This window comes from Uranotaenia lowii, chromosome 2 (assembly GCF_029784155.1).
Source record: "Uranotaenia lowii strain MFRU-FL chromosome 2, ASM2978415v1, whole genome shotgun sequence".
Classification (NCBI taxonomy): Eukaryota; Metazoa; Arthropoda; class Insecta; order Diptera; family Culicidae; genus Uranotaenia; species Uranotaenia lowii.
Window position 1 is genome coordinate 317,838,418 of NC_073692.1, and position 23,465 is coordinate 317,861,882.

General features: G+C 32.0%; 1 protein-coding gene across 2 annotated transcripts in view; it reads right to left on the bottom strand.

Moving 5' to 3' along the window:
• The window catches only part of LOC129742500 (nyctalopin-like), a 470,518-nt gene that overhangs the window by 160,372 nt on the left and 286,681 nt on the right, over window positions 1-23,465 (bottom strand). The window contains exon 4 of one of the 2 annotated variants that reach the window (XM_055734401.1): window positions 7,722-7,814. The exons of the other annotated variant lie outside the window; for it this stretch is intronic. The gene's annotated coding sequence lies outside the window, so the exon portion shown is untranslated. The remainder of the gene's footprint in view (window positions 1-7,721; window positions 7,815-23,465) is intronic. 2 annotated transcript variants of the gene reach the window in all.

The window sequence follows — 23,465 nt, forward strand, 5'->3', positions numbered from 1 at the left end:
ATTTAAATAAAAATGAGTCGTTTGATTTTTCGAAATATTGGAAGCTTTATATTCATCATTTTGAGAAATTTAGCCCATGTTTAGCCACGTAATTTTTGTAAGTCTTTTGAGAGGGAGTCTGGTAGCACTGTTTTCCGGCGAACACATTTTTTTACGCAGAAAATGTTAAGTGATATTATTCGAGTTTTAGCGATTCAAAATTTAAGATTTATCATAGAATCAATTAATCAAGTGTTCGTAATTACGTTTGAAGTGAAGTTTCGGTGAAGTAGTTTGCAAGTTTTGAGAAACAAGTGTTTTAGAAATTCGAAATTTAGTCTTTGGATGACACTTTGTTGTCAAACCCCTTCGGAAAATCTAGCATAAAACAAATAGAGATGGCGCTTAAAGAAGGTTCTGATTCCAGCTAACCGTTTGCGTTACTTAGTGTTCCCAGTCTCAACAGTTCTCAGCTGAGACGGATGGGATAGTTTTCATCGCCGAAAAGCTAAGTATCACATTTCATTAAACTTTCTATCTTTGTACCTTTGTTATATTCCCCCAATTTGTTGGTTTTTTTTTTGATCAAGTGTACCAGCGTACTGTTCGAAAAACTATTCATTAATTGAATCAACACATTTAAATTTTGTCTTGCATCAAAATTTATTAATTATAAAAACGGATAGGAATTTTCATTTTCGAATGCTCATTTAAATTTTTCTGCAGTTTAATATTGCCTTATAAATCGGTACTCAATAACAAATCCTTTTGAAAATTACAAGTGAAGTAATTGTTCCTCTATATGTAGGTGATATAAAGTGATAGGAGAATTCCTGGTTGGTTATTTTTGCTTTGGTCCTTTTTCCATCGCACATCAAAAAGTAAATTTAACTAAAATACAAAGAGCGCCAATAATGACTTATTCTAGCTTCAAACCCTCAAACCTAATACTGCCATCTGTTGAGTAAATAATTTCAACAAAGCTATAAATCTTAAAAAGTGTTTTTTTTTAAATACCAACGAAGTATATGATAAATTAATGAGACGATGATGATACAGTGATGTTGCCAAAATTCTTTACTAATATGTACCTGTAATATAAATGCAAAAAAGGGTTGGATTTCAGTTCAATAAATATGATCTTCTATAAATTTGGCGAAAGATTGAACTTGAAAGTTTAAATAAGCAAATTGTTGTTGGTTTATCGAACGATTCCTTATACTTTAATCTTAGTATTTTCTTTAGCTGTATTGTGTTGTACCAATTGTTTTTTAACACAGCTTTGACTAATTGAAGATGAAACTCAAGAAAATTTTCGCTTCAAGACAAAATTCTAATCGAAGGTCATATGATAAACATCATAGTTCTTCATTGTTCTTAACTTAAGATCAAATGTTCTTATCTTGAGATGTACAATATTGTCTTGAAGAATAAATAATGCGGATTTACTATTAGTTCAAAAATCATAACAATTATATTTTGACACGAAATCCAAAACGCTAGTAAAGTGTCACACACAAATAAACAAAAAAAAATTGCAATTATATTAAATTTAATACTTGTTAAAACATAACACTCTTTAGTTGTTTTGTTGTTCAAGAGTGAAGTCGTTTAAGGAAATCATTGGTAAAAATAATCGTTTTTTGCCTTGTATTTCCATTTTTTGCCTTGAATTTTCATTCAAAGAATGGTTCATTCCTAAAGTAAAAATTAATTTCCAAAAGCCTCCAGTAAAATTTGCAGAAAGTAGTCTAATAAAAATATTAAATCATATTATACCATTTTGCACATAATTGAAAGATATAAAAAGTAACCAAGTAACTATCGAGAATTATATATGTATCACGCAATGCGAGAAATAAAAAATAGTTTTTTTTTTGCGAGGAATGATTATATGTTAGAAAGGATTTCAGAAAAGAAAAGATGTTTAAAAAATAATTAGTAATTTTGCAATTCTTGCATTTATGTGAATATTTATATGAGGTCTTATTTATTGAGGGACAGAAGGCTAAGATTAAAAACAAACGTCAGGAAGAGGAAAATATTGTTATTGCGAATCACAATTTTTGGCTTCATCTCTCATGCCATTCAAAATAATTTTATATTAGTCGTTTGTAACGTATCGCCAAAAAGTGTTAATTCCATTTTCGTATCTTGTATTCAACTATTTTGTTTATTTATTGAACTTTTTACATGATTCAGGAACAGTTACAAATAAACTAAATACATACCTACATTGAGAAATTCTTCAATGTTTTTCAAGTCTTAGACACTTTCAAAACAGGTTAATACTATTTTTTTTTTAATTTTTTAATTTTTTTTAATTTTTCTTTGACCTCATTAGGAGAATATAGGAGTTTCATTAGGAAACTTAGGAATTTCAGGAGACTAGGACCATCAGGTCTCAAGTGGCTTAATCGTCTACCAAGGCGATTTTCCATGCCGCACTACCTTTTCCCAAAACAATCAGCGTGGAGATTTGTGGAGGGATGGCGTACAGCCGGTCTCCATTCAACATATCTCCACATGTGCTGCACTTCCCTTCCTCCTATCGACTACATGGACTTGGCCGGCGTCGTTATTGGTTCATTTTAAAGTAGGAGATTCTCAAAAGTGTACAGTGAGATTGCGATGCTTGTTCCCAGCACCTTTCATTTGGTTCATTGTACAACATTGATTATCTCGAACCAATCACGGAGTGCAACCATTATGCCATTGGCCAGGAGGGGCCGCAGGTGGACCGTAGTTGATAGCAAGCTCAAGCTCAAGCTCAAGTAATTTTTGTAAGTTTTTTGAAAGTTAATTGAGATTATTCACTGTGTTTATTGATTTATTTTTTTAAAGAGAAAGCTTATAGTTTTGAGGGTTTTTAAAAGAATTTCAAAATAATTCCCTTTCCCTTTCCCTATCACGAGAACCCATTTTTTTTACCCACCATTTCCTAAGAAGCTCGAATAGATTTAGCTTTAAATTTTTTAACTGCAAATGATAAAATAATTTTTTATCTTTTCCATCCTCCATTCAATGAAAATATTTTTGGAGATTATCCTACTTTTCAAGATGGCTGATCTCCCTGGACAGTGGTACATTTAAGTTTTACTCACTTAAAAATTTCTAAAAACACTTCCGAACCTTGTTGAACTATGTTTAAAACTCATTTTGCATGTTTTCAATTATGTGTGTGTGCTTTTTTCGCTTTTTTAAATTTAACACTGTTTTATGATCAATTTTTCTTAAATGTTGAAAGTTTCACTAAAAGTTTCTTAAAGTTATCGAGCCACCGACCGTGGCGTAGAGGATAGCGTTCAAAGTCCTCCAAGCCAGAGATCATGAGATCGAATCCCGGTCATGGCATACATAGTACACTTTCTGTGGGTCGGTGGTTTCAGCATTTGTAAGATGCTAGCCATCTTATCCTTGAAAGATGTACGCCTTAGAGTTAAGAAAATTAGATTTCTTCAAAGAAACATGAAGTTTCACAGAGATCGTATATGTGTATGTTCTTTAAAAAAAAACAAATCATCTCTGAACCAAAATCACCATTTCAATAATATGAAAATGGTCTTATTTGAGTTCTATTTTAATTTTTTATCCTCGAACACAATCATTCCATTAATTATTTTGATGAATGATTAATGTTAAAATTCTTTGATATAATTTGTTTGAACTTGCATTATCAAACGGTTTTTTCAAAATTGGATGGTAGAATTGAACACATTGATGGCCTAAAAGAATCAAAAGTTATTAATTGGTCAAAATGGTTGGTTTTTAAAAGTTGGAGTCTATGAAAATCGGTTTATTATTTTTTTAGCATTCAGACCAAATAGTTATGCAGCTGAAGAAGCCAGTTCACTGTTCAGTTCACTGTTCAGTTCACTGTATATCCTTGTAGACTTTCTAAGCCCCTGGACGGCGGTAGGTGAAAACCACTACAATTCTAGTCAATATATTCCTTACAGGGTAATTGTATTTTCCAATCCTCAATTAAGGCTCATTATTCCAATCAAATACCTCGTACCAGTACCAGTACCACGTGATTTGAACAGAAGAAGGAATAGAAATACCCGCCAAAATTTCCCCATTCAAATATTTAATGCTTAGCAAGCATTGATTTGCTTTCAGTACACGTGAACTCTGGATAGTCGTTTCTAATGCCCGGTCAACCCCGCCAAAGGAAAAAAAAATCGGATGACAAAATGGGTGCCATGACTTTTGATTCGTATCAATAAAACCGAAAGTTGTATGGGAAGGTCCCTTTTCCTAGGTGGGAGGGGCTCAAAACTATTACTAAAACCTTACCGTAGTCCAAATACATAACTGTACCAAATTTCAGGCTGATCGGTTAAGCGGTGTGGATTTCTATAAGGTGCATACAAACAAACATATATAGTCCAACTCATCTTTATATATTAGATTCCAGAAAATATGTAAAATAGGAAAAAAAAAACATGTACTTGTCCCAATTATTTTTAATATTTGATTTTTCGAGTTATTGAACATAGTTTGAAAAATTTAAAAAAATTTTATTTAAAGATATTTTTTAATCACACATTTTTTTCAAGTATAGAATGTTTCCCACATAGAAAAAATATAATAAAAATATTTATTCCAAAATACCAATAGTAAGAATATAGTTGAAAATTCATAATGCCATATTTTCAAAGCAATAGTATAACCTAATTTTTTTTTTTTTAAGTTTTCTTAAGTGTATGTTATGCGATTGATTGATCTCTAGAATCCAAAAAGATATATTTTTCTTCTGATTTGATCTAGATCATTGGTAATCCCGAAATAACTCATATTTGTCCAATAGCTAATGTTCATCAGTCATAATCTGTTTAAATGATCTAACAATAATCTAGATATTTATCTTGAAACTAGAAAATTGCGCCTTAAAGTATGCAATGACTCTATGGTAGTAGACCAACTGTAGGTTCCTCTTTGTCTGATACTTACAATCTGAGAAATGAACTACGAATAAAATGATAAATATTTCTAGATTTTTGTCTAGCGTCGGGGCAGTCTGAATCAAGGATCAAATTTTATCACAATTTTTTTCGTCTCTTGAAAATGCTCCTAGTTTATGGACGGGCTCATGTATCGTTTTTGATATTGTACAAGACATTCAAACTTAATCGGAATGGGAGATGTTTTTCTCTGTTTAATTTGCCAAGCAAAGTCTTCCTTCAAAAATCGATAATTAGGTACTGTGATTTGTTCAAATCTCGATTTAGTTAATAAAACATTATGCCAGCCGCCGTAATAGCCTTAACATTTTTTTTTTACTGTTGCGAAAATATATCGCATTCTAAACATAACACTTCATTTGCTGGGAACTCCAAAAATATATTCTTTATTTAATATAAGTTATTGATGATACTTGATATAATATAAAACATGATGCATTATTTATTGAATATTCAAGATTTTCCAAATTTTTTGGGGCATACACGGGTTTTCAAAGTAAAGTGAACAAGTAAAGCAAACTACAGTCTTGCTGGTTGCCGTTATATTGAAAAAAAATCCTTATTCTCCTGGATTTATAAACAGGAAAAACAGAAAACTTGAATCATAAAACTTTATTTGAGTGAAATTTTTTGAAATATTTTTTCAAGGGGACCAACTTAGCTGTTTTTTTAAACGTTTTAATTCCAAAGTTTTAGTTTTTTTTTCCTTTAATAGATTTCTAGCACTATGTATGATTAAATTAATGTTAATATAGTAATTTTAAATTGGCTTTTTCGCTCTTAGATGTAGATCAAACAAAAGTAGTTTTTGCAATATCCGATGTTTCGACCAGTTTTTTTTTAAATTTTTTTCAAGGGAATTTGCTGTCTGTTGTTTTTGTCGATTTCGTTTCAGTCTAACAAACGACAGGCAGCAAATTTCCTTGAAAAAGACCAACTTAACTTGTCAAAACGTTGGGTATTTCAACAACCACCGTTGTTTGATCTTCATCCAAAACCGAAAAAGTCAAATTAATGTTACTATATATCATTCCCGGTCGAAAACATAAACCGAACCTTACACTTAATGTTTTTTTACTCGGAAGGCTCCGCTATATTACCATTTATAATACCATTCCTAATTTATTGAAAAAGAAGTTTAAAAAAGTACCTTACCGGATTGTAAAAAATGTTTTCTTAACCTTTTTGAATAAGTAAACATTTTAATTATGTTCCACTTGCGAGAGAAAAAAAATGCTAGACTTTTTCATTTTAAATACTTTTTTAAATCGATGTTTTACTGAACAGTATAATATTTCTGCATGTAAAACCTACAAGGAAAAAAATACATCAACTGAGATTTACTGCTAGTCCAGGGCAGGATTATGATAGCAAAATGATGGGCTCTGGCTCTCCTGTCAATGACAAGAGGATATCGCCAGTCGGTTCAGCGATCACTATCTCCATAGATTTACCATCAACATCACCAGATACTATCATCACATCATCCGCTCACATATAGTCGGGCAGCGAAAAAATTCTGCACCGGATCCAGCTAGAATCCGCTAACATACTGGAGTCAGCTACTGGCTAAGCACCTGGTTCGAAAAAGTTGCCGATGATGGATTGGCTCTGTCATATTTGCCAAAGGATATCCTCGACGGGGAGGATTGAATGGTAGAAAAAAAATCTTTCTACTCTAAGCTAGAAAGGACGTTATTGGTAGCATCGCGACGAGACGTTGACAAAAAAGAAAATCGACGGGATATGACACATTCTGCCAGGACAATATTAACTCTAAGCGCTTCGACAGTTATTTATTCGATAGCAAATTGTTCCTGATTGCTGGTGACAATCTTTGTGGAACCATTGATGACTGAACATTTTTGATTTTGATCTTTTTTTGAATTGAAATTTTTCCGAAAGAGTGTCTTGTTAACTATAACATTTAAGTTGAATACGAAAAGTATCGTATTTACTTATGATTTTTAACTCAAAATACAGAATTTCTAGAAAAGAGAAAATTTCATAGCAGACGTGGGTAAGACGTATATAGCTTTCTGATTGATAGAAAATCTTAGGCAAAAATTCCATGGTAATAAAATTGTTGTTTCAGGAAAATCTTTCATCTAATAAAATCACAAAAATGCTTGAACCCACCTTTAGCAAATCACAGCTTGTTCATTTCGATTCATTGCATGCTGCCTTCAGGCAGCATTCGAGCCTACCCAAATCAACAGTATATTTCTTGTCTGTTAGTCTCAATCTTACATCAAATTAGCATAAATTTGGTATTTATTTACATAAAAGTAGCTTCTTCTAGACCTTCTCTGTGTCGAATAACCTCCGAACGAAGTTCACTTTCTGATACGAAACTTTTTTTCTCGTTCACCAAGTCAACAAGATTTCAGTAGGGCAAAGGCAAAAATCCTTCGGCACGGTTTATGATGACGAAAAAATCACGGCCACTTATTAAATTCCTCTGCTACTTTCGATCCGTGTAGCTGGGTTTTTATCCATATACCTCGTTTTAAGTCTGAACCAGACTTAAAAGAGCAAAGAAACAACTTCGGCGGGACCTCAATTCGGTTCACTTTCAATTTCACGGTACTGAATTTAAATATTCAATATCCTGTACCAGGCCTAGCCTTTGGCATGAGGCGGTTTCTGGGGGGGCTCACTTTTTTCTCATATATTTCCGCCTCGTTCAATCAGAGTAGTAGTGGCTCCAGAGAGTGTGGTGTGGTGCTTTGATAAACAGAATTTTGAGGTTACTATCGTGCTTTTTTTTGTTACCTTTTTGGGTAGGATGTTGGAAAAAAGTTGTTGCTCGACTTTTTGTTGGGCCAATTTTTCTCCCCGCGACCACAACAGCTGCAGGCACGCTATCTGCAAGAGATCAGAAATGGGAATGAATGTAAAACGAGTTTATTTACTAGATCAAGGAAATTGTTTATTAATGTACAAAAAAATGCGTGAAGTAACGTGCATAGAAATCTTTATGTTTTACATAAAATAAGAGACATTCAATGAAAAATAAGGCTTTTTTAATTTCACTGAAGATTAGTCAATTAGCATTATTCAGCTTTCAATCGAATTGAAAAAATAGTGAAGTATCGAAAGTAATTTATTCTTAGTTTAAATATTGCCCCTCTGAATTGAACGTCCATCAACGATTTTATGCTGGACATTTTTAATTTCAGCAAAAATTTTCGAAAATTAAATTATACCTTCTGTCACTTCTGTTTTAAATTTTTTTTTGAGATTTCATAATATTTTACAAATTTAGATCAGCATTTTGCTACAGTATTTAGCTTAGCTCAGCTTGATTGACTACTCACATCCACCTGAATCATTGAACCCGAAATGCTCCAATATCTATTAACAATAAATGTCTGAAACAGATATTTATAATTGTTAAATAATGATTTAATCGTTGAACTCTCATTTTTCTTTACAAAATGAATTTCGAAAACCATGATAACAGGCGTGGTTCAGTAGAACAAGTTCCACATCGCCAATGGTTGCTACTCCGTGATTGACTGAGGCCATCAATTTTGTACCAAGGTCAAAAGAATGGTGCTTGGGATTAGTAGCTTATTCTCACTATACAAAACTGATGCTCTCTCTTTGAACATCAATAACGGCGCCGGCCTTGTCCTAGTAGTCAATTGATAGTTAGGAAAAATATAGAAAAGGATGAAAGATATAACTTTGCGCTTTAGGACCGAGGTCACCTCTGCATCCTAACAAACAATTTTGTTTTGGAGTAGGGATGGAAGGATATAATCAGGAAACACTTTTGACAAGTGTGATTTAGTTTTTGAAATTGTATTGCTGGAAATGTTGTTTGATGAAAAAACCTACACTGGTACAAGTACAATCCTAACTTATAACCACATTTTTTTAATTGTTTCGTTTTTCATGATACTTTTCAACACATCTAGTTATCAGCCATTTATCGCAATATTTACACTCAATATACCTCAATATACCAATACCTTTCCTTAAATGATAGAATCATTGTTTAATAGAAGCTGAATTGACATTATAGTCGTTTTATTAATTTCTTAATGCTCCTCTGATCTTGGCCTCATACTAGATTTCTGGTTTAGATGGAATGTATAAGAAAATATCACAACACGCATTGGATCAATTATTTTTGTTATTAATCTGAAAAGAAATATTTCTTCGATTGAATAATCAATTCCGGTAACATCATTAGTTAGAAGCATTATAGAATTGAAATATTTTTATCGAAAAAGTCGATTTAGAAGTTTAGAAGAACGAAAACAATAAGAGTAAAAGAATACTTAGCTGAAAAATCCTTAGCAAATGCTATGAAAGGTAGAGTTGTAAGTTTCGCTTGATATAATTGGTCACTTTTCCCGGTCCAAGATAAACCATTCAAATCCAATCGTCTTCGGATAAACAGCCCTCCTCTAAGTGATCTGTCTACAAATTCGAAAGCTGTTTTTTTTTTTAATATTCTTGAAAACTTTTGAGACAAAATAGAAAATCTTCGAAAAATTTGCGGAGATACAAAATTTGACGTCTGTTTAGGCCACCCAATTTTTGCGTAGTCCCTAGATCAGCATTTTGCTACAGTATTTTGCTACAAATTATTCATACATTCATTGTAATGTTCGATAAGAAAACAAATAAGATTTTGAATGTGTGGTGTGAGTGCATGCGTGGCCAAATCATAACCTATGCCTGTCTTTTTACGGCCTGAGAAGTCCGAAATCATTTATAAAAAAAAATTACTTAAATCTAGAAAGTAAGACAAGTAGAATGAAACACTCAGTTACAAAAAAGGGGTATTTATTTCATGGTTGATTAAAATCTTTGAATTTGTTCAAGAATCTGGGAGATTTAGGTTGTATGATTTAAGCAAACAATAATTAAAAAAAAACCTTAAACTGCTTTGAAAAAAATTGATGCTTCTATCAAGTAAGATAAATCTACCCAATACTTGGGTAAATTTAATGACTTTTTTAATCGTTGAAAATTGTTAAATAATCCAATTTCCAAAAATTGAAAACATTATAATTTTACGGTGCAAATTTTATTCTTGCAACTCGATCCAAATTCAAGATTTTAGTTCGAGATTTGGAAAAAATTGGAATAGAAAAACTTAATCCACCAAAAAAATAAAGCATTCCCTGCAGATTTTTTTACATGAATTTAACCGCAAATACTGTTCATTTAAATTTATTTCATAAAAAAATTGTGAATAGTTTTGAAACATAGAGAATCAAATCTTTCATTTTACAAAACTTGCACATAAACGAGAATATATCAATGATTTTCAGCTAAATTTTGTTAAAAAACTGACTGTTTTTCAAAATTTGATATTTGGAATTTGGTTTACCCGAAAATCAAAACTGTAAGTCTAAATATGATCTCCTGCTATTTGAATTTCTTAACGAAATAGTCATCATGATAATTTTTAAACTCAACTCATTTCTGAGCTGAATCTGAATTTTGAATAAAATTTTTGAATCTGAATTTTAAGTCTGAATTCGAAATTTGTATTTTGATTTGGTTTGCGAATTTCAATACGCTCTCTGAGATGCACAAAAAATTCGATTTTTGAATCAAAATTGCAGGACAGAATTTTTTAAATATGAGCCGGGAAGAGAAAATTGTCTCAGGACCCTCAATGATGAATCATAAATTTAAATTCTTGTGTTTTTGGTTTGAATCGGAATTCATTGTTAAATGGTTTTTTTTACCTGACTTGTAAATCCAATAAAAAAAAATTAATTTCAAATGATTAATTTGATTTTTAGTTTAAAATCTTCATCGCCAGCTCTGTTAATTTGATATTTTTCATAACAATAAAGTTCAGGATGATTTCTAGTTTTCTTTTTTTTTATTTTCGGAAATTCGTATTGAAAAAAAAATTGAGATCCGGAAATCATTAATCAAATTTTGAATGAAATGCCAAACAATATTTGAACCAGGATTCCAGAACATTATTTATTTTTTTTTTTCTTATGCTGATTCGAACTGAAAATCAAGAATCCCAAACTGGAAACAGAATCCGAAAAAAAAGAACAGAAATTCAATTTCTGTTAAAAATTATTTCTTTTTCAAAATTTGGAGCCAAAACCTCCGAAGCAAGTAAAAATATTTTATTTATAATGTAATATTTCGAAAAAAAAATACTAGCAAAAAATCGAAAAAAAAAACTGTAGCAGAATTCCGAACCGTGGATTAGATTTTGAGATATTGGCTTAAATTTTAATTCAATATTACTTATTACCTTTGAATAACCTTACTCAATCACACAAATTTGATTAAAAATTTAATTTTGATTATAGAAGAACCTCGCTTGCTTTTTTTAGACCGTGATAGAAAGGGGTTCAACTTCACCCCCAACCCACCCCCTCCCATTTCTACGGCCATGCCACAAACGAAATAGTTTTCTATCATTTTTTTTATCAAACTTAATACACAAAGGAACTTTGAATTAATGAGATGAATCTTTGCATTTAATTTTTTTTCCTCTTACTTTCAATAAGGGAAAGTCTTTTACAATATCAATGCAAATACGACTTAACCGAAATATTTTTAACTGATGTTCATGAATAGAAAGTGGCATTTGACATATCGACTTGATCATAAACACGGAAAGATTTAAGAAAACTCAATTAAAATCTATTACAATTCGAACGAAACTCCAGTGATTATCATCAAATTTTATACAAATGAAAGTTTAACATAACCAGAAGAATTATTAAACTACAAGCTTTTTAACTAAATTCTATCAGTTAAATATTGACAAGGTGTGCTCTATTTGAGAATATAGATAATTAAAAATTGAATTGAATTTACAGTTAAGTAAAATTGATATAGATTTAAACAAGAGCCGTGGATTTTAAGCAACACTTAAAACCATTTTGAATAATTCTTAATTAAATGACACAGAATGTGAAAAAAACATTGCCTATTCTTAAAAATCTGTATGTTGTACGTACGAAATTTGAATCCAAAACAAGTGAGTAACAAAAATTAGTTAGTTAGTTGAAATGAGTTTTGACTAAAGGTAACACAGGCATATGCAGATATTTTTTTGATAGATTTTCCAAATTTTACTTTTTTTTTGTCTTCTTTTATGGGATTTTCCAAATTTTATTTATTTTTGTTTTCTTTTAATATCGAACAAAATTTTGTCGTTTGGCCTGCTGACAAATCTCATATCTCAAATCTTGCCTGCCTGTTGAAAATTATGGCCATAAATGATTCAGAATAAATTATTGAATTGCCGTTCACCGTTTTGATATATTTGATTAGGGAAGCCAGATTTTTTTTTGTTAATGTCTGGGCCAGCAAAATCAGGCAGTTTTATCTTAAAATCTTAAAAAATATGAGCATATTCTTTATTCTTTATTCTTTATTCTTTATTGGAGGGGAAAAAGCCCATATAAGTTGGATTGGATCCCTCTCATATGCGCGTAATATGATTTCATTACAAAATCAGGCAGATTTCGGGCTTATTTGGACAAAACCACGGAACTGTTGAAAAAATCACTTCACAGAAAACAGTTGAATAAATTTTTCAATTTTTCTGTCAAAACACATCACATCCAAAATACCGTTCATAATTATTTAGTTGAAACTTGCTAAAACAAAAAAAACTATTTCTGGACGTCAAAATAAAAGAAATTATAATATCTTGAGTTTTTTGTTAGGTGTTGAATATAAAGTGAATATACCCGAGAAAAATTTGGGTCTTTTTCTATGTAATCAGAGCAACGGGGCAAATATCCGGGCAAGTCCAGATAAAACTGGGTAACAAGGCAAGTTAATTTTGAAGTATTTATAAGAAACGATAAAATTGCGTTCAATTAATGAAACGAAGAACTTCTTCTTCTGATTGTTTATTAAAAAATTAAACAATAAAAAGAATCTTATTGATAGCAGCATGTTCAAACTAAAAAACAAGTTCTGTTGTTTTCAAATCAAGTTGTAAACCAAATCTTTTTGAATAAGTTTTTATTTCCACTCACTGTAAATTCCAAAAAAAAAAACAATTTTTCCAATACCATTTTTTGATTGAAACAAGAACTTTGTAAAACAATATATTCATTATTTCAGTGATCGAATTGGAATTTTACGGAAAGCAACACATTCAAGGACTTGTACTAACATTCAAGTGATTTGTATCCGTAAGTGTATCAAAAAATCTAAAGCTTGTCAATAACTTTGATAATTCAAAACCAACAAAAAAAGTGATTTTTTTTTGTTCGAATAAGCATAACTGTTGACAACTTTAAAAGAAAATTTTGATTATAATATTTGGATTGATTTTTTTTTGAATTTTTTAAATACGTTTTGAAAATCAACAGCTTCATTGCGTGGCAGAAAGATTTTTTTTATATCTTAAAGTGAACAAAGTCATCCGCAGATGAATGAATTCTCGTCACAAAAAAAAAGAAAACTATTTTATTTTACGAAATTATATTAAGATTGTAAAACAATAAAAAATATGAAACATTTTTAAAATGAAGAGAAGATTCTCAATCACTAAGTTTTATTGAAATCGGTTGGAATCCAGCTGAGTTACATCAGCGCGAATCAGTGAATGCACGTCACAAAAGTAGGTTTTTTGACAATTTTTAAAGGGATGCTCTGAAAGCTGTTTTGACCTTTCAGATGGTCGGATTTTTGACATAATTTGATTGTTTTTTTTTTTTTCAATTTTTTCATTATTTTCAAACAAAAAAAAAACAAACAAATTGAAAAAATCCTTTTTATTGTGAATCTTCAAATAACGACTGTGAGAAATTGGCATTTTAACGTTTGATTCCTCAATATGTTGCTATTCAAGTGCCAGTCAAAATAAGAAAAAGTAAAGAAAAGATACTGAAAATTTATGATTGTACAAGTCAGAATAACATAAAACCACTTTTTAAAGTGGACATAAAATTTAAAGGCTCTACAGAATTTTTCAGAATAAGTATAATTTCGTGACGTTAATTCAGTACACTACCTTGATCTGTTTTAACTGAGTGAATACCCGTCACAACTTTAAAGAGGAATATCTTTCGTTGTTGTTCAACCGAGAAACTTTGAACATCAAAATGTGGGTTACTGTTTTCTCTAAAACTTATTTGAAGGCACTATATCCCTTTTTCACAGAAAGAACAGGAAATTGAATTGGTAAGAACTGAAGTAAAAAATGGTCAATTATAGCGTCATTATTAACGTCACTTAAGTTATCAAACACAACACAAACAATTTAAACTTTCTAATGATCGAATTATATTCATTTTGAAGGAAATTCAATTAAAAAAAAAACAAACACACACACATAGGATCTCAGTGAAACTTCATGTTTCTTTGAAAAGATCTTTTTCCTTAACATTAAGCGCACATCTTTTGAAGTAATGATGGCTAGCACCTTACAAATGCTAAAACCACAAGACAACAGAAAGTATACTATGTATGCCATGACTGGGATTCAATCTCATGAACTTTGGCGTAGATGACTTGAACTCAAACCACTACGCCAAAGCCGCTGGCGTACCGTTTGCCTCCATTTTTTTCATTTTTAAGTACATTAGTTGACAAAAGTCCGGAAAAGCGATTTCACCACACGGTGGAATGTGTCATCTGCATTTTTTTAATTTTAGAAGCCCCTCGTTGATCATCTACTTTATCTTTATCTTCACTGCATTGATAGTTATGCTACAGTGTTTCCTTTAATGGAAAACGTGGAAAGGAATTCAACCGGCCTTCGGAGCCAAAAGAGTATGAGTGACAAAATGATCGATTTTTAGTAAATGATACTAAACGATTCTTCATAATTCAAACCAATTTTTTTTCGTAAGAAAGCTTTTGTCAGACTGTCATTTAAATTTTCAGTCTTAGCTCGATTGATGGAACTCCCGTAACACTGGAGGTCATATAAATTTGTCGTTTGTGTTGGTGAATAAAAAAACATCCATATCTTTTTATATTACAGGTACATAAGTTAGAAACTAAAATTGAAAACATATTTCGGTATCGAATTTTGAATACGGCGAATGCGCCAACTGTAAACAAATCCAGATAAACACATAAATGCGTTAAACTCTTTATTTTACATCCGAAAATATGATCTACTTTTAATTTTTCTTATTTTAGTGAAGTTAAATTTAATTTTTTAAATAAGGCGAATAGCTTTTTTATGAGTGTGTAATCCCACAGTTCATTCGCCCATTTCCCCTCAAAATTTCGTCGCGAACAAAAGGGGCCAATAGTTATTTCGAGATGGAAAAAGGGCATTGAAGTTTTTAAAATTTGTTTTCCCAGGACGAGGAAAAGCACAAATCAGCATTTATAAGATCTTTGAATGTGCTAATGTGTTAATGTGATCATTTGGAGCCGATTTCAAGCCGAAATTTGCTTAAATATTGCTTCTTTAATGAGTGATCCAAAAGGCGAACAGTCATTCTGCAATTCAAAAGGGCGCTCCAATTTGGCGAAGAAACAAAATGAGAAAGCACAGTTTGTGGTAAAAGGACCCACAGTTGTATTTTTTAATTTTTTTAAGTAATTAGTACAGAAAAGCTATATTTATCGATCGGGTGATGAAATTAAATCTATTTGAAAGGGTTTTAGCGTCTTTTTTGGGAAAATGATTGTAGGCAGCTAAATATGAAATTGATTTTATTTTCTGAAACTTAGAATGCGTTTTTCTCGAAACAAAGGTCTTGGCGTGTACGCCCTTTTCAAAATTCGATACCGATTTCACTTTTCTTTTTTGCGCTAAAAACATTTGAAACAGAATACGAAATTCAAATCCCTTAAATATTTCCATTTTAAAACAAAATCAAATTTTCATCTTTCTGAAATCGAGGAAGAATGACCTACAGTTAAACTCCTATCAAAAACAAAAAAAAATCTTTCTGAATCAGTAAATTGATATACCTCATCATAAATTTTTTTTTCAAAAAATAAATAAATGAGATTAAATTTTTCGAAAACATTCTGGTGGCAAACAATATCAACAGGCGGAGATGGGATAGGTTGGTGGACCACATCATATTTTTTTTATATGCAGAGCCAATAAATGAATAACTGATTTTCAATGATAATTTAATAAATTAATTACTGCTTCACGAATGCCGATTTCATATGTCGTAATTTAATCGGTAACGGTGCACAAAAAATTAATGATCGGTTATTCTTTTGCAAACTGCGTTGTTCAGACCCTTATTTTAAAATAATTAATTAAAAATTTAACTAGACCTCCATCATTAATAGTTTAAAAACTGCACTAACTTAAGCAATTCAAAATGCAGTTTCAAACCAAACGCGTACTATAGATTCGAATTTCCAAACAGTGACCGAAGAAATATCCAAAGATTTTTTTTTTCAAAATATCACACTATCCAAACAGATTTAAAAATTTTAAGAGGTTTTTGATATACGATTTCCTCGTAAAAAAATATATTTGAGATCCACAAAACTTTGTTATTTTTCACCTGATATTATCACATGGCACATCAATACGCATTAAATGTTAATAGCATTTCAAAAATAATATTTGAAAAAGAAAGTAGTGAAAATCTATGTGAAAAGTCACAAATAAGCTGCAAAAACTGTTAGATAGCATCGCACAATGGGGAAAATAGTATATAAACCGCCAAGAAATTCAATATCTTCTCTCTTAGTCAAAACAAACCTATGAAAAAGTATTTTCCTATAGTGGATATTTCCAGAGAAGCGATTGGATTTAGTTTCAGATGCCGCACAAGCTTACGAATGGAGTTATAGTGCCTTTTTAACCCCTAATTCCCCCATATTCCAGTAAATCCAGTAAAGAACTTATTTAGACTTAAAAACTTTGAACAAAAACAAACCTATCTTGTGAAACTTTTTCTGAGAAATCGTATGGAGGTTGTGTGAGCGACCGCACGCTTCAAAAAATGGAGTTGTGGCTGTTTTTACCCTCCATTTCCCTATATTATTCAACTATTTCAGAAAAAAGCATGGTTTGCCTTCCAAATTTTGAACCAAATGGGACGTATCTTGTGTGATTATTTCCGATAAATTCAATGAAGGCTGTTTGAGCTACCGCTACTTTCGGAAAATGGAGTTATTACTGTTTTTACCATAAATTCCCTAGTTCCCCTACATTTTTCAATTAATTAAGGAAAAAGCATGTTTGGACTTAATAATTTTGATCCAAATGGGACGACTCATGTTTAATTTTTCCCGGGAAATTCAATGAAGGCTGTTTGATCCACCGCACGTATCAGAAAATTGAGTTATGACTGTTGACCCTCAATTTCCCTTGCTTTTTCAATTATTTGAAAAAAAAAGCATGTTTGAACTAAAAAATTTGGAGCCAAATAAGACTTATCTTATGTGATTGTTTTCGAGGAAGCCTGTTTGAGCCACCACACGGATTGGAAAATGGAGTAATGGCTGTTTACCGTCAATTTCCCAACATTTTTCAAATAGTTCAGAAAAATTAAATAAGACTTTAAAACTTTGAATAAGAAGGGGCGAATCGTGTGTGATTTTTTCGAAGGAATTCAAGGAAGCCTTTTTGAGCTACTGCACGTATTGAAAACAGGAGTTATGGGTGTTTTACCCTCCATTCCCTTACATTTTTCAAATAGTCAGAAAAAGCATGTTCTTGAATCAAATAAAACTTATCTTATGCGATTTTTACGAGAAATTCAATGAAGGATTTTTGAGACACCGCACGCTTCGGAAAATGGAGTAATGGTTGTTTTTACCCTCAATTCCCTTACATGTTTCTTTTAATTCTGGAAAAGCATCTTGTGTGATTTTTTTTCCAAGGAACCCAACGAAGCCAACTTGAGCCACCGCACGGATTGAAAACTGGAGTTATGGCTGTTTTGCCCTCAATTATCTGAATTAATTTAAACTTTTTGGGAAATTGAGGGTAAACAGCCATAACTCCCGTTTTCATGCATGCGGTGGCTCAATATGGCTTCGTTTGACTCCTCGGAAAAATTCACACAAGAATAATATGACATTTAAAAAAAAAATTTTTTTGTAAAATTTAACAAAAAGTTAAATAGCAAAAATCAAAACAAATTTGCTAACAAATTGAACTTTTTACTTGTCATGGTTAAGTATTTTAGGCATTTTAGAGCAAAAACATTACTTCATTTGTCAGCATCCATAGAAACCAACGAAATTTTTACTTTAATATCACGGGAAAATAGATACATTATAAAACAGTTATCGCAGGGTATCTTCAGATTTTTACACAATTTTAAATTCGCTCATCTTTGCAGATGATGCACAATGGGGAAAAAAGTGTATAAACCACGAAGAAATTCAATATCTTCCCTCTTAGTCGAAACAAACCCATGAAAAAGTACTTTCCCATAGTGAAAATTTCCATAGTTTCAGATGCCACGCGAGCTTACGAACGGAATTATAGAGCCTTTTTAACCTCTAATTCCCCTATATTTTGTAAACAATCCAGTTAAAAACTTATTTCGACTTAAAAACTTCGAACAAAAATAAACCTATCTTGTGAAACTTTTTCTGAGAAATCGAATGGAAGCTGTTTGAGCCACTGCACGCTTCGAAATGGAGTAATGGCTGTTTTTACCATACAGTCCCCTATATTTTTCAATTTTTCAAGACAAAAGCATGATCGGCAATCCAAATTTTGAAAGAAATGGAACGTATTTTTTGTATTTTTTTCCGAGAAATCCTATGAAGGCTGTTTGAGCTACCACAACTTTCGGAAAATGGAGTAATGACTGTTTTGACACTTCATTCCCCTACTTTTTTCAATTATTTAAAAAAAAGCATGTTTGGACCAAAAAATTTGGAACCTAATCAGACTTATCTTATGTGATCGTTTTTGAGGAATCCAACGAAGCCTGTTTTAGCCACCGCACGGATTGGAAAATGGAGTAATGGCTGTTCACTCTCAATTTCCCAACATTTTTCAAATAGTTCAGAAAAAGTAAAATCAGACTTTAAAACTTTGAATAAAAACGGGGCGAATTGTGTGTGATTTTTTCCAAGAAATTCAACTAAGCCTTTTTGATCTACCGCACGCATTGAAAACAGGATTTATGGCTTTTTTACCTACAATTCCCTTACATTATTTTTTATTTATTTATTTTTTCTTTTTCCCTTACATTTTTGGAATAGTCAGAAAAAGTATGCACGGACTTAAAAAATTTGAACCAAATGAAACTTATTTTATGAGATTTTTTCTGAGGAATTCAATGAAGGCTGTTTGAGACACCGCACGCTGTTTTTACCCTCAATTCCTTTACATTTTCCAATTATTTCAGAAAAAAAGCAAGTTCAGCCCTAAAAATTTTCAATCAAGTGGGACGCATCTTGTGTAATTTTTCCCGAGAAATTAAATTATGGCTGTTTGAGCCAACGCACGGATTGTAAACTGTAGTTATGGCTGTTTCACCCTCCATTCCCTTACATATTTCAAATAGTTCAGAAAAAGCATGTTTGGACTTCAAAATTTTGAATCAAATGAGACTTATCTTATGTAGTTTTTTTCTGAGGAACCTAACGGAGGCTGTTTGAGCCACCGCACGCTTCGGAAAATGTATGTATAGCTATTTTACCCTCAATTTTCCTATATTTTTCAACTATTTCTAAAACAAGCCTGGACAACTTAAAAAATTTCATCCAAAAAGGTCCACTTCCACTCTCTATGAAGCCTTTTCGATACAGATTTTTATAAACTTCATCTCAAAATGGTACAGAAACCAACAAAAACCCCATTTCCCAAATAGAACTAAGATTGGAATGTAATTATTCTGAAAAAAGCTTCGCGGGCCACAAAGAGACAGCCGCGGGCCACATGTGGCCCGGGGGTCATGGATTGGCCACCAATATTCTAGTGATTGAAATATAAAATAGAAATAGTTTAAAATAAGCATTTAATGTGCACAATATTCAATCAATCAAGTGAATTGGATCTCCTATCGACTTTTTCCATCGAATTGCTAATGAAGCAATATCTTCAAAAGCACTTTCGATCAACAAAACGAGGGAGAAAAAACACAACATCCATATCATCTTATCTTTACCGGATTCCACGGAAATCCACAGCAAATGCAAACAAATGGCATCCGCCATAAAACCGAGATCAAACCCATTAAATCATTCCACCGATCGTATCAATTCCACCGAAAGCGCTCCTCTAGAAAGCCAATAAAATTCGATTATCCTTCGACGAACCATTTTTGGTCCATCAAAGAAGTGGAAGTGGAAAGAGCTCAAAGGTTGAAAAGCCGGTCGAATCTCGTGTACCTACCATTTTCCGAGGATTTTCGGCTGAAGAACCTTCTGATGGTAGAAAAAAAAATCGCGACCGATTTGTGTACCCCCTTTGCTTGCTTGCCTGCCTGCTTTCCTCCAGCATTTGCAAATCACTTTCACCGGTGAATTTCAAATCAAAAACGTCTGAAGTTCCAGGCAATCCGTTTCTGGGGAAGCTCCGGAAAAAGGTACCCGCAAATACAAACAAAACAAATCGTCTGGCACCGCCAGTTATGGAGGGTCCTACATCAGCAGGATCCTACCGAGAAATGCGGTCTTCTTGACTGCCACTTTGATGGAAACGATTTAGGTTTCTACTGGAATCAGTTTCCAGCCAGCCGCAGTTGTTTTTGCTTCAGGTGAAATTCTCGAATTTCAGTTTCTGGTTGGTGAACCGAAAACATTTGCAATTTGAGAGCACGAGTTTTTACATCTGTTTAGCATGTTGTTGATTTGTTGGCTCGTGATTTAAAATCATAGAAAGGAAAACTACGTAATCTACATGTGTCTTCTTGATTTCACATATGCAAAAAAGTTAAGCTTTCGGATTTTAACTAATAACTTCATTGTAATTGAGAGATTTGCTTTTCATTAAAAATTCAATAATTTTAACATCTCATTTTTTAAGCAAACAAAGATCAAAACAGAGCTTAATCGGGGATTAAGAACTTCACAGTATCTTTGAATCAAAAATCAGGTTGAACTCTAGTTTGAATAATTTCCAAATTTTGAATCTTGATAAATTTCAATTTATTACCTTTCACAAACATTCATGTTAGAATTTACACCCTTTAAGATATCTTCTGATTTTGAAAGCATTTTTTTCAGCCCTGATATAGAGGAAGAATTTTTAATTTAGTAAAGGAATCGATATTGGAAATACAACTTTTTACTTATAAAAATCAACAGATATACACAGAAAAACTGAAAAAAACTGCACATGAAATAATGGAAGAAATTCTTAAACTTTACTTCAAACACATAATAGATTTCGACATAATGTTTTTTTTAAAATAATATTGTGGATGTTAAGCTTTTTTGACAGTTAAATTTAACGTTGATTAATCGAAAAGTAAAACAAAAACATCGCAAAGCATGACATTCACGCAAACAAAGAAAAAATTCGAAAGTAAAACTATTTATTCAGATCTGAGCTATTTTAAAAAGAATGATCACAACCTAATGATGCAAATTAAAGATTCTTCTTCTAAAATTTGGCAAAAAGTTCAAAAATCTGTCTGCTGACTGTTTGGAATTCTGCATTATTTGAAGGAGTAATGAGATCAATATAAATAATCTCTCAGACTTAGAACTCATATTAAAATTAAATTCCGTAATCAGAACATCTTTGATTTAAAAATAAAGGTAAAAAATAGTGTATAATTTAATCTAGGGTGCAATTCAAACGTTGAGTGAATTTAATGGAACAGAAAAACAGATTCTTTTTTTTATTCTTCACTAGCTGATCCCAAACGAACTCCGTTTCACTTCCAACTTAGAATTTGTCATGAACAGTTTGTATGAAAGTCGATTGCCAAACATTTTCCAGATTCATTGTTAAAAAATAATAGCAAAAGTATTGGACGATCACTTTTTCTATCGTCTGCTAATAAATTATAAATCAAATAAGAACCGTGCCAAAAAAAAACTCGTGTTTAAATTTCGACTCGATCTTTGCAGAACAATGCAATTATTGCCAAAAAATGAAACCCTTTTCGGTGGCCTCTTATTCAATCTTTGATATATGAAATCGATTGCCCTTCCCTCAAAATTCCCGTGTGCAAATTTTCAAAGCAATCCATTGCAAAATAACGTCAATATTACTCAAAGTAGTGAAAAAATAATTAGTATGGAGGACCCCTTTCGTCGACCCCTTACAAAACATGTGACATCTGATATCGATTTCCTGTCCCTGAAAACTACCGTGTGCAAATTTTCATCGCAATCCGATGTATAATAACGACGATATTGAAAAAATATTCAAAGGTTGATATGGACGACCCCCTTTGCCGGCCTCTTACACTGAATTTAATACCTGAATTCGATTGCTCGTCCCTCAAAACTCTCGTGTAGCAATTTTCATCTAAATCCGATGTATAATAACGACAATATCGCATTTACAGTGAATAGTTAATATGGACGACCCCTTTAGCCGACCCTTGACTTTAATTTGGGTAAGTGGAATCAATTGTTTGTCCCTAATAAATCCTATGTGCAAATTTTCATCCCAATCCGATTAATAAAAACGTCAATATCACTAAGATATTGAAAAGTTAATATGGACGACCCCTTTTGCCGGACCATTACACTATATTTTATACCTCAAATCGATTGCACGTCCCTCAAAACTAGCGTGTGCCAATTTTCATCTGAATACGATGTATAATAATGTCAATATCGCAAAAACAGTGAACAGCTAATATGGACGACCCCTTTGGCTGACCCCCTACACAAAATTTGACACCTGAAATCGATGTCTCCTGTTCCAAAACACTCGTGGGCAAATTTTCAACAATATCCGACGAAAAATACTGTCAATATCACGAACACATTATTTGTCTTGTACGGACGACCCCCTTCAGAAGGGGTCATCCGATAATCTGAAAACATTTTTCATCCTTCCTGGTCCTAATGAGCATCCATGCCGAATTTCAGACCTCTAGCTCTTAAGACGACTGAGTCTCTAGAGGACAAACAAACAAACAAACAAACAAATAAACAAACAAACAAACAAACATACAGAAATTGCTTTTCATATATATTGATTACCCAAAAAAATTTCCTTAAAAATGATCTAAGAAACTTAAAAATTTATCACAGTTAAATCAAATTATTTTTATCTAGCGAGATAAGACCATCAAGCTAGACCAATACTGTTGTGATATCAATGTGAACAGGGTAGAATAAGGTTGCCGAATGGCCCGATTTTATCTGGGTTTGCCCAAACAAAATTTGGGAACAGTCCGGTTGCCCGGATTTTGCCCGGATTCATTCACACTCTATTTGGCAAATCAAACAAAAAATGTAATTTATTTTTGCCTCCAAAACGAAATTTTTTGGGCAAGTTTCGTAAAAATAATCATGAAAGGTTTTTTTAAGTCTTAAATACGAGTGAAAATTAGTCGAAAAGATGTGATGAAATACAAAATTTCCAATTTTTTTCTTGATTTCTGTTGAGTAATTTTCGGGTTTTGACCAAATTTGCCCGAATATTGTCCGGATGTTTGTCGTCCATTCTGAAAACAAATGTCC